This window comes from Erinaceus europaeus, chromosome 9 (assembly GCF_950295315.1).
Source record: "Erinaceus europaeus chromosome 9, mEriEur2.1, whole genome shotgun sequence".
NCBI lineage: Eukaryota > Metazoa > Chordata > Mammalia > Eulipotyphla > Erinaceidae > Erinaceus > Erinaceus europaeus.
Genome location: NC_080170.1, coordinates 98139342 through 98152558, shown reverse-complemented (window position 1 = coordinate 98152558; position 13217 = coordinate 98139342).

Genomic DNA, 13217 nt, shown 5'->3' with positions numbered 1-13217 from the left:
GTATTTTATATAAGGAATGTTGTCCAGTAAAATGAAAAGATATTGGCAATACCATCAAAGAAAGTAAAAAGTAATGTGTATTTGGAAACTTGTACTCCTTGCAGAGATAATATTCTTGAAGTTCAAGAGAGGTTGAGATACAACTTCAATAATGGTCAGATTCAAGTTAACACATTTTTTTTTCAACATGCTATACCATGTACTTATATTGTTCCATTTAGTATCCTGTTATCCTGCATCCCATCTAGTCTAAATAATTTTGTTTAAATGAAAAGACCATTTTTAACTTTGTAATACAAAATACAGATGAATCATTGACACTTCAATCAGCTTTTATTATGCTGAAATCACAGTAGGATATCCTCTCTACCCAGAATGTACTGACACTAAAGTAGAATTGATTTCAATCTAAAAATGAAAAGCAAAACACATCAATACGTTTGTGTATCTGCATAATAATCCAGAGTAATTTCATTATAACTGTGTTCACCCAACAGCAAAAATCACCATGAAAAAGAACTGAATCTGACTGCAACTATTTATAAATGTAGATCTAAGAAAAATTAAAAAGATTGACACTTTCATTTGTATAGACATATAATAATTCCCATACTTGAAGTGTGCATTAGAAGAATGTCTTAAATTTGTAAAGCACTTGGGCTTTGCTCACCTAGAGATATGCATTGTTTATTATTACAGATATTTGGAAGCTTACTGAAAGTCATCTTCATTCATTGCATAGGTATACACCCTTTTATTGGTAGCATAGTAACATCAGTTCTTCGGCTATAGGATACTGAGTTTAGAGGTAAAAAGCAGGTTAACAATAAAACAAACAAATAAAAAACTAGTTTTTGTCTTGCCTAAAAAAATGTGTGTGGAAATATGTACACATATAAGAGCAAACCGCATTCTTCTTCTTCTAGCGTTTGCCCTTCTTCCGTAGCCAGTCAACAGCATCAGGTTGAGCCTGATGTAAAGTTTCGAGACCTCCTTTGAATCTGGAGAGGTGGCAGTCGTTGACTATGTGGGTCATAGTCTGTCTGTAGCCGCAGGGACAGTTCGGGTCGTCTCTGGCTCCCCAGCGATGGAACATAGCGGCGCACCGGCCATGGCCGGACTGTCCGATAGCGATTGAGGAGGGCCCAATCATAACGTGCTAGGTCAAAGCCGGGTTGACGCTTGCAGGGGTCTGCGATGAGGTGTTTGTTCTTTACTTCAGCTGACTGCCAATTCTGTTTCCAAGAGTCTGGAACAGAGAAGTTCAGTGTAGGCATAGGGGACCAGATTGGGTGACGAGACGTCAAGCGTTGGACAGGGTGGGCGAAGATATCCGCGTATATTGGCAGGTCCGGTTGAGCATAGACGTGGGAAATGAACTTAGATGATGCCTCATCCCGACGAATATCTGGCGGGGCGATGTTGCTAAGAACTGGCAGCCATGGAACCGGGGTGGAACGGATGGTTCCAGAAATTATCCTCATGGAGGAATATAATTTGGAATTGACCAAGTGGACATGGGGGCTACGGAACCATACTGGGGCACAGTATTCTGCAGTGGAATAGCATAATGCCAGAGACGATGATCATAGTGTGGAAGCGCTCGCGCCCCATGAGGAGCTGGCCAGTCTTGCAATGATGTTATTCCTCGCGCCCACCTTTGCTGCAGTTTTTATAAAGTAGATTTATAAAGTAGATTTATAAAGTAGATTTTATAAAGTAGATTTATAAAGTAGATTAACTTATATAACTGCCTATTCTCTTCAATAAGAACCCTGCCTTTCTGAGGAAAATACTTTGCAAATGAGCAAGTTTCCAGAGAGTTTAAGCCTTGCATTGTGGTAACTTCAAACTGAACCAGCAAGATCTGATTTTTTTAAAAGCATATTCAAAGTTTTGTTTATTTAAACTGAATGCTGCATAAAATTCCAAGCAAGTCTCTGAATTGGTGAGGAATTTGTTGGCTTTTCTTCACTTATACACTTAAAATTGAAACAAACCATGCTGTTGCCTAAAATGATTTCTGCATCAGATGAAAATGGGGACTCCTACATAATGCATATGTTCCATTAATTGCAGGGAAGTAACATTTAAAAAAATCTAGTTTATAGAGAGCACAGTACTCGGAGCTAAAAATGCCAGCATGAGCAAGAAAAAAAAGAGAGAGTTACAAATGAGTACATTTACATGCAGAAAAAAAAGAGAATTTGAATCGCCAAGGCAGGTGATCTGTTTTAACAGAGATCAGTGTGTTATTTAACAAAAAGCACTAAGCATAATTTCACAGTTAAATCCATCCTGTAAGGTAAAGTCAGAACAGTGCAGCAACCTAAAATTATCTATAATGGAAAGTGCTCCCTATGCAGAGACCTCAGATGTTTTAAAACTGAAATCCATAACTTAGTTAAACATACGAAGGACATGATTCTTTAAAAAAATACATATATATGAAATATCTACACAGAGTTCATGAAATTAACACAAATGTCCTAACTGCATAGGGAGATGACGGGATGAGGCTAATTGGATAGATATATTATTTTCTCAAAAACTTACCTTCATCTATAAAAGAACAGTTGAACTAGTTGAATATATATATATATACACATGTATATATATGACATAATTGAATATATAAATAGTTTTGGTATTCGGCAATAACTGAATAGAAGATCATATTAAGTCAGGTCACTAAAGATGACAGAGTCTGACTAATGAAGATATATAGCAAAGATATGTTTTCACCAATAAAAAGAATATTTTTGAAGTGACTATATAGTATCTAGGAATTATATACTTTACTAAGTAAATTAAAAGATATTGAAATCTTAGTTATTTACATGCTTTTTAGCTCTCCAAAGCCAATTGTTGCAGGGTGGTAAAGAAGCCTAAATGTATCCCCATAATGTCTAGTTTGCCATGCTAACTCTACAAAGAATTTGAGAGATCATGGTTCCAACTATTTTCAACTTTAAATTAGGAAAAGTCATACACCAGAGAATGGGCCATTCCAACAAGATGACTGATGCCATGCAGAAGCAGATGCCTTTATATGCATTGTTAGCCCCTACCTTAACTTCCTTTCTATGCCACCTATACCTATTACAAGTTCTGGGTATCCATCCTTCTTTCTCTTCTAAAGTAAGGAATTGGGCCTGACTTCCTCAAGTGTTCTCATAGTCTCCTTTCTTTCAGTTACAGGCAAAAACAAAAGTTCCTAGTTACATATGTTCTTAGCCCCAGTAGAAGTGGGATTCAGGGCCCTCTGGTACTGACCTTTCCCTAGTACAGTAGCCTCGTCAACTTAATATTTGTCCTGATTTACAATCTATATATTTAAGAAAATAACTTACAATTTATGTATATTTAAAGTCTTAGCAGTCTCAGTGCAGAATTTTACTGGAAGGAATAAAACCAATAATGTAAATAAAATATATTTTAGACCACTATTTAGAACAAGCTATAGAACTTTAAGATCAAGTTCTATATGTATAACTTCGGCATGCTCCACTTCGAAATGTGTCCAGAGATGTCAGACATGGAATGTCAACCCTTCAGCCTCATCACTCTGGTGAGACCTTTCCTTTCTCATGGGATCCTTTAATTCCATTCCACCTGGTTCACCTCCTTACATAGCCCCAAAACCTAGATATAGACCAGGTCCCTTGACATAGAGCAGATGTACACATGTATCCATAAATTAGGGCAAAATATATACATGAAAGCAAAAGTGCACAATAGTCTACAGTGAGTCAATAAATGAAGCAAGCAAGTAGAAAGACCTAAAAAGACACCATAAAGTTCATAATGAAGTAATTTCTACTTAGACCTAGATACCCTCCTCATCTACTTCCTATTACAATTACCTCAGTCACTCCAAAGTTAACCTTATCAAAGTTAGGACTACAAAAGCTGAATAAGAGCGAGAGACTGGCATACTTTAATGATGACTCTTTAGTCATTATCAGGCCACCCCATCATCTGAGACCCTATCCGGGGAGTCCTGAGATTCTCACACAGACATGATGGCCCTAGACCTCGAATAGATCCCTCTCTTCATTGTCGTTGGTCATCTCTATCAGGAACAACAAAATAGACCTCTTTGTGGGCCCCTACATTGCCCTCAACATGGATGTTCCATCCTCCAAAGGGAAGCAGGATAACATACTCTATCTACCACCTGAGGAAGAGGGGTCCTGAAATTGGGGCAGCTTGGAATGCTCCTACTCATAGCCACAGTATGTGAGTTCAGACCTACAGGGATGCAGAGGTTACATAGGTTCCTAAGCTGAATAATAGGCCCCAGAACCAATCCATGGGGACTATAGTCAACAATATTTATACACCTTTGCCTCATCTGGGAGTTACTCTTTTCCCTGATACAGCATTCTAGCCCCTTTTCCAGCTATGACATCATCTCCCCAGACAATAACTTGGGTCCACATGCATATCAGATGTCAATCTCAGGAAAAAAATACTATAATCATGGGACCTTTGGAATTTAACTAAAATAGACCTACTAGCTATCTTCAAAAGAGAGACCCAAAATCTTCATCTGCAATATCTAGTCTTTAGGTTCATGATTAATAAACAAATTTGTTTGTCTTTATATGTTTTTTTCTATTTTTTAATATTTATTTATTCCCTTTTTGTTGCCCTTGCTGTAGTTATTATTGTTGTTAATGTCATCGTTGTTGAATGAAGTGGAGAGAGGAGGGGAAGACAGAAAGGCAGAGAGAAAGACACCTGCGGACCTGTTTCACCCCTTGTGAAGTGACTCCCCTACAGGTGGGGAGCCAGGGGCTCAATGGGGATCCTTATGCTGGTCCTTGCACTTTGCACCACAGTGCACTTAACCCACTGTGCAACTGCCCAACTCCTGGCTTTATATGCTAACTCTTTTTCAGCCACCAGGTTCCAGAAGCTACCACAATGCCAACTGGACATCCCTATGAAGACGACCCTAGCAATGTTTCCTATAGCTCTTCTTCCCTAGAACTCTAACCCACTAGGGAAAGAAAGAGACAGGCTGAGAGTATGGATCAACCTGCCAAAATCTATGTTCAGTGGGGAAACAATTACAGAAGCCAGACCTTTTATCATCTACACCCATAACGACCCTGTGTCCATACTCCCAGAGGATTAAAGAACAGGAAAGCTATCAGGGGAGGGGATGGGATATGGAGTTCTGGTGGTGGGAATTATGTGGAGTTGTACCCCTCTTATCCTATGGTTTTGTCAATGTTTCTTTTTATAAATATATTTTTTAATTTCTTTACTGGGGGGTTAACATTGTACATTCAACAGTAAATACAGTAGTTTGTACATGCGTAACATTTCTCAGTTTTCCACATAACAATACAACTCTCACTAGGTCCTCTGTCATCCTTTTTGGACCTGTACTCCCCACCACCACCACCCACCCCAGAGTCTTTTACTTTGGTGCAATAATCAACTCCAGTCTAGGTTCTACTTGTGTTTTCTTTTCTGATCTTGTTTTTCAACTTCTGCCTGAGAGTGAGATCATCCCATATTCATCCTTCTGTTTCTGACTTATTTCACTTAACATGATTTTATCAAGCTCCATCCAAGATGGGCTGAAAACAGTGAAGTCACCATTTTTAATAGCTGAGTAGTATTCCATTGTGTATATATGCCACAACTTGCTCAGCCCCTCATCTATTGTTGGACACCTGGGTTGCTTTCAGTTTTGGTTATTACAAAGTGTGCTGCTAAGAACATAGGTATACACAAATATTTTTGGATGGTTGTGTTGAGTTCCTTCGGATATAACCCCAGGAGAGGAATTGCAGGATTATAGGTTAGGTTCATTTCTAGCCTTCTGAAGTTCTCCAGACTGCTCTTCACAGGGGCTGGACCAATTTACATTCCAAACAGCAGTGCAGGAAGGTTTCTTTGACCTCAGAACCTCTCCAGCATTTGTTACTGCTACTTTTTCTTACATGACATTCTCACAGGAGTGACATGGTGTCCCACCATTGGCTTTATTTGCATTTCTCTGATAGTCAAAGACTTGGAAGATTTTTTCATTTATTTCTCAACCTTTTGGATTTCTTCTGTGGTGAATATTCTGTCTGTTAACTCTCCCCATTTTTGGATGGTGTTATTTGTTTTCTTGTTGTTGAGTTTGGCAAGCTCTTTGTATATTTTGGTTATTAGCCTCTTGTCTGATATATGGCATGTAAAGATCTTCTCCCATTCTGTGAGGAATCTCTTTATTTTGGTAGTGGTTTCTTTGCTGTGCAGAAGCTTTTTAATTTGATGTAGCCCTATAGGTTTATACTTGCCTTAGTCTTCTTTGTAATTGGATTCATTTCATTAAAGATGTCTTTAAAATTTATGAGGAAGCTTGGTGGAACTTTGATGGGTATTGCATTAAATTTGTATATGGCTCTGGGGAGAATATTCATTTTGATGATATTTATTCTTCCAATCCATGAGCATGGGATATCTTTCCATTTCTTGGTATCAGTTTCTATCTCCTTGAGTAGCGACTCATAGTTTTCAGTATACAAGTCTTTCACTTCTTTGGTCAACTTTATTTCTAGGTATTTGATTGATTTTGCTGAAACAGTAAATGGGAGTGATTTCTGGATGTCTTCTTCTTCAGATTTAGTGTTTGCATAAAGAAATGCCACTGATTTTTCTACATTGATTTTGTAGCCTGATACCTTGGATAGGGCCCACTTTCCCGTATGCATCTCCCAATCCAAACCAAATAATATTGCATCCGCCGATCACAACCTAACCAAAGCAACGATTGCCACCTCAACATGCTTCACCTCAGACTGTATCCAGAGACTTCACGTGTGGAATGACAACCCTTCAACTTCATTACTCGGGTGAGACCTTTCCTTTTATAGTACACTCTAATTTCATCTCAGGTAGTTCACTTTCTGACAAAGTCCCATAACCTAGATATACACCAGTTTCTGTGAGAGAGAGCTTATGTGCACACGTATCCATAAACTACTGCAAAATATATACCTGAAAGCAGAAGTACACTAGAGTTTGCAGTTCCAGATGCCACCAGGATGCTGGCTAGGCTTCCCTGGATTGAAGACCCCACCAATGTGTCCTGGAGCTCAGCTTCCCCAGAGACACACCTTACTAGGGAAAGAGAGAGGTAGACTGGGAGTATGGACCGACCAGTCAACGCCCATGTTCAGCAGGGAAGCAATTACAGAAGCCAGACCTTCTACCTTCTGCAATCCTCAACAACCCTGGGTCCATGCTCCCAGAGGGCTAGAGAATGGGAAAGCTACCATGGGAGGGGGTGGTTTATGGGGATTGGGTGGTGGGAATTGTGTGGAGTTGTACCCCTCCTACCTTACGTTTTTGTTCATTAATCCTTTCTTAAATAAAAAATTTAAAAAAAAAATTTATGAGGAAAACAGCTCTGCCAATATTTTCCTCTAAGTATTTGATAGTTTCTGGTCTAACATCCAAGTCCTTGATCCACCTGGAATTTACCTTTGTGTTTGGTGAAATATAGTGGTTCAGTTTCATTCTTAAGCATGTTTCAACTTTTTTTTTTTTTTGCAACACCATTTGTTGAAGAGACTCTGCTTTCCCCATTTAATAGTCTGGGCACCTTTGTCAAAGATTAGATGTCCATAGGTGTGTGGGCTTACTTCTGGGTTCTCAATTCTAATCCACTGGTCAGTGTGTCTGTTCATGTTCCAGTACCAGCAGTTTTTTTTCCTTTTTTAAAATATTTATTTATTTGTTTGTTTATTCCCTTTTGTTGCCCTTGTTGTTTTATTGTTGTAGTTATTATTGATATCATTGTTGTTAGATAGGACAGAGAGAAATGGAGAGAGGATGGGAAGACAGAGAGGGAGAGAGAGAGATAGACACCTGCAGACCTGCTTCACCTCCTGTGAAGCAACTCTCCTGCAGATGGGGAGCCAGAGACTCGAACCGGGATCCTTCTGCCGGTCCTTGCGCTTTTCACCACCTGCGCTTAACCCACTGTGCTACAGCCCGACTCCAACCAAGCAGTTTTGATGACAATGGCCCTATAATACAATTTGAGATCTGGGAGTGTGATGCTTCCAGTTCGGTTCTTTCTTCTCAAGATTGTTTTGGCAATTCTAGGTCTTTTCTGGTTCCAGATAAACATTTGTAGCAATTGTTCTATTCTCCTAAAAAATGTGGTTGGGATCTTGATGGGACAGCATTAAATTTGTATATGGCTCTAGGCAGTATATTCATGTTAATTCTTCTAACCCATGAACATGGAATATCTTTCCACTTCTTTGTGTCTGTTTCAATTTCCTTGAGTAGTGACTCATAATTTTCAGTATACAAGTCATCCACTTCTTTTTTAAAAATATTTATTTATTTATTTATTCCCTTTTTGTTGCCCTTGTTTTATTGTTGTAGTTATTATTGTTGTCTTTCTTTGTTGTTGGATAGGACAGAGAGAAATGGAGAGAGGAGAGGAAGACGGGGGGGGGGGGGGGGGGAGAAAGATAGACACCTGCAGACCTCCTTCACCACTTGTGAAGCGACTCCCCTGCAGGTGAGAAGCCAGGGGCTCGACCCATGATCCTTATACCACTCCTTGTGCTTTGTGCCATGTGTGCTTAACCTGCTGTGCTACTGCCTGACTCCCATCTTTCACTGTTTGATTAGGTTTATTCATAAATATTTCATTGTTTTTGTTGCTATAGTAAAAGGAATTGATTTCTGGATTTCATCTTCTTCTAACTTAGTGTTTACATAGAGGAATGCCACTGACTTTTGAATGCTAATTTTGTAGCCTGACACCTTACTGTATTGCCTGACGATTTCTAAAAGCTTCTTGTTGGATTCCTTAGGTTTTTCTATGTATTCTGTCATGTCATCTGCAAGTAGGGAGAGCTTGACTTCTTCTCTTCCAATCTGTATCCCTTTAATTATTTACTCCTGCCTGATTGCTATGGCAAGAATTTCCAACACTATGTTGAACAATAATGGTGATAGTGGGCAACCCTGTCTAGTACCTGATCTGAGGGGAAATGCTTCCAGTTTTTCACCATTGAGTATGATGTTGGCTATAGGTTTGCTATATAGAGACTCCATTGTCTTGAGGAATTTTCCATCTGTTCCCATTTTTTTGTAGCGTTTTGATCATAAAGGGATGCTGTATTTTGTCAAAGGCTTTCTCTGCATCTATTGGTATGACCATGTGGTTTTTGTTCTTACTTTTATTGATATGGTGGATCATGTTGATTGATTTATGTATATTAAACCAACCTTGAATCCCTGGGATAAACCCCACTTGGTAGTGATGAACAATCTTTTTAATATACTGCTATATCCTGTAAGCTAGAATTTTGTTCAATATTTTAGCAGTGATTTTTTTGTAACTTACGTAAGCAAGGAAAATGAATGTATAAAATTTTTTTTAAAAAATAAGAAAAACATAGAAATATCCAACTGTAATCTTAAAAATAAATAAAGAGTGCCAATAGGGCCAAAGGCAATGGCACAGTAGTCAACACAACAGAATTTTATGCCTGTGCTTTGAATGCCCAGGTTAAAGTCTTAGCATCACCATAAACCAGTATTAAGTAGTACTTCTGGTTTAAGAAAAAAAATGCTAGTGAAACATAAAGGTATCTTTTGGTGGGAACAGTTGGTGGTGTACCTGGTTAAGCCTCACAACAAGAAGGGATATTACTAAGGACCTGGGTTTAAGCTCCCCATAGGCAGCAGGGATGCTTCAGAAGCAGTGAAGAAGGTCGGCAGGTGTCTATCTTTCCCTTTCTCTGTCTCCTCCCCCTCTCAATTTCCCTATCTAATGAAGAAAAAAAAAAAGGAAAGAAGAAAGACTACAATAAATAGTGAATTTGTATTTCAGCACTGAGCCCAGTGCTGAAAGGAAAAAAAAAGTCTTTTGCTATGTAGTTAGCCTCAGGTATAAATATATATATATAAATATATAGCCATACTTTTTTGCAAACTAACTGCAACATTAAGATGATAGTGATGATTTGGGCAGTAGCATATGTCTAAACAAATGTTTAATTATTTGGGGTAATCTTGGGGAAAAAGTCAGTTTCAACAAGTAGAATTAACATGACAAATAAAATGAATATAAATTAATATATGTAGTCTTCTTAAAATAATTGAAATTTACACATGCATTAAAATTAAAAGGACATCACTAAAATATTTTCAATGATTTTAATGTGTAATAAATCACAGAAGTTATGGAATGTTAGTAAAACAGACTAAGTCCTTTAATGGGGTAACCTGCATGAGAACCCTTCTCCTAAATTCCCTACTAGAAATAGATTGGATCTAAAATGATTCTTTTCGTTTTTATTGACAACATTATATAGTCTTCTTTCTTCTTCCATTTTGTATAACTTCATGCAGCAGATTCTGCTTTTTTGGTTGAGATACTATCTATCCACTTAATTATCTACCTGTCTACATATATATGTGTATGTCATATACATGTACATTAGCATGATGAGCAATATTTACTTTCCAAAATATTATAAAATGTATAATGAAATGTTCTTTTAAAAAGTGATGACCCAGTGTGTTCTAGGACCTCACCAATCCAGAGCCCTATTCCACTAGGGAAAGATAGAGACAGACTAGGGCTATAGATCAACCTGCCAATGCATGTTCAATGGAGAAGCAATTACAGAAGCCAGAACTCCCACCTTCTGTGCCTTAAAAATAATTTTGGTCCACACTCCCTTGAGAGGTATATGACAGGGAAATAATGAACAGAGTGCTCTGAACCCCTATGCCATCAGGACCAAAGACATTTGTCACTGAGAATTTTGTTTTTATATCATCACTAAAAAGAAGCAAATTTGGAAAATACCTGATGAAATCAGGCATTATTTATCTTCTCTGAGAGAGAAGAGGAAAAAGGGAAGGACACTCAGAAGCAGTGATGGGTATAGGTGTGACTTAGAAAAGAAGTGAAGGCAGGACTATAAAAAAAATGGGTAAAAAAAATATAGGTTGATAGATGTAGATAGTGAAAGATATAAAATCAAGCCACATCTATGACCTTGTATCAACAACGGTAGAGAATGTTCCATCCTCCGAAGGAAGGATGGACAACATACTCTATGCTACACCTGAGGAAGATGGGTCGATATTGGGGTAGCCTGGAGTGCTCCTATTCATGACCACAGAATGTGAGCTCAGATCTACAGGAATGCAGAGGTCACATAGTCTCCTAAGCTGATTATGGGCCCCAGATCACATCAAATCGATGGGGTTTACAGTCAATCATATTTATGCACCTTTCCCATATTTGGGAGCTACTTTCTTCCCTGATCCAGCTTTCTGGTCCTTTTTCCAGCCATGACATCATCTCCTCAGAGAATAACTTGGAACCACTGGCATATCAGATTTCAGGCTCAAGGGAAAAAATAAACTAGTATAGCCACAGGCCCTTTGGAATATAACTAAAATATTCATACTAGCTATCTACAAAATAGAGAACCCCCCCACACACTCTTCATCTGCACTATTCCAGCATTTAAGTCTGTGATTGTTCAACAATTTGTTTGGCTTTGTATGTTAACTCTCTCTTCAACCACCAGGTTCCAGATCATGCCAACCAGACTTCCTTGGACAGACAACCCCACCAATGTGTCCTGGAGCTCTACTTCCCCAGAGCCCTTCCCCACTAAGGAAAGAGAAAGACAGGCTGGGAATATGGATCGACCAGTCAATGCCCATGTTCAGCTGGGAAGCAATTACTGAAGCCAGACCTTCAACCTTCTGCATCCCACAATGATCTTGGTTCCATACTCCCAGAGGTTTAAAGAATAGGAAAGGTATCAGGGGAGGGGATGGGATACAGAGTTCTAGTGCTGGGAATTGTGTGGAGTTGTACCCCTCTTATCCTATGGTCTAGTCAATGTTTCCTTTTTATAAGTAAAAAAAAAATTAATAAAGCAGTGTGGTGAAAAGGTCAGGGGAAAATTACATTACCCAGTTTTGTAAAAAGTAAAAATACACTTAATAGCTCTCAATCTGGTTCTTTCAACCAAGTCTTAGCAAAGACTGTGGAAATACCCATCATAGGGTTTCTTTGCTTGGGGGGGGGGGGGGAATTGATTCTGCATTTTAAAGCCCTTGACTTTCTTCTTAAAATGGAGAGATTCCCCTTTGGCTGCCTTCATCTCCTGTGGATTATAATTTTTCACATTGCAGAAGTACATTGTGCTTCTTTGAAAGGATACTGTTTCCCCATGCTGTTCTGTGAATGGGTTCTCAAGTCAGTCCTGTTTGTGGGTGTGGGTGGTGATGTCACACCATGCAATCCTGAAAGTGCTACAAATCACATCCATAGGGACTCTGTGTAATGTGTTTAGGGAAGTTTGCCTTTAAATCAATAGAAAAAAAGTTTTTTTGAAACAATGCTAGCTGTGTGAAATAAACGGGTACAAGAATTCTATGAAACCTGAGCTAGTGAGTGGAAAAATCTTGTTACTACTGGTTTAACCCATAGTAGTTGTAACTTTTTAATAATACATTTAAGTTATGTGGGTCAAGAAGACAGGTATAGGTCTCAGGCTGGATCCCCCTGTACTACCAATAGCCAGAGCAGAATGGCATTATGGTCACAACAACAACAACAACAACAACAAGACAATTAAGTCACGAAAATCTGAGATTATTTCTCTGCATACAACAATGCATTCAAATGGACAAATTTACCTATTCCTGGTATTAATTGTGTATATGTTAAGCACACTAAAAACTTCAAACTACTCCTTAGTGGAAGCATAGTTCAAATTCAAGACGTCGTAAACTTTATAGCACCAATAAAGGATTTCAATTATACTTAAATATAAGAAAATTAATGTGTCTACAATCACTATGGCATATGATGCATTCAGTTATATAAAATATGACTAAATAATTTTTTAAACCAGGGAGAATGAGATCTTCTGGGAGCCAGGTGGTAGCGCACTTGGTTAAACACACAAGTTTCAGTGCACAAGGACCCAGGTTCAAGCACCTGGTCCCCACCTGCAGGAAGAAAGCTTCATGAGTTGTGAAGTAGAGCTGCAGGTGTCTCTCTATTTCTCTCCTTCTCTATTTCCCTCCCCCCTCTCAATTTTTCTCTGTCTCCATCCAATAATAAACAAATAAGTTTGAAATGAGATCTTCCAGAAGAACAATAAGGAGAACAGCAATAAAGACATGATATGTGGAGTTCA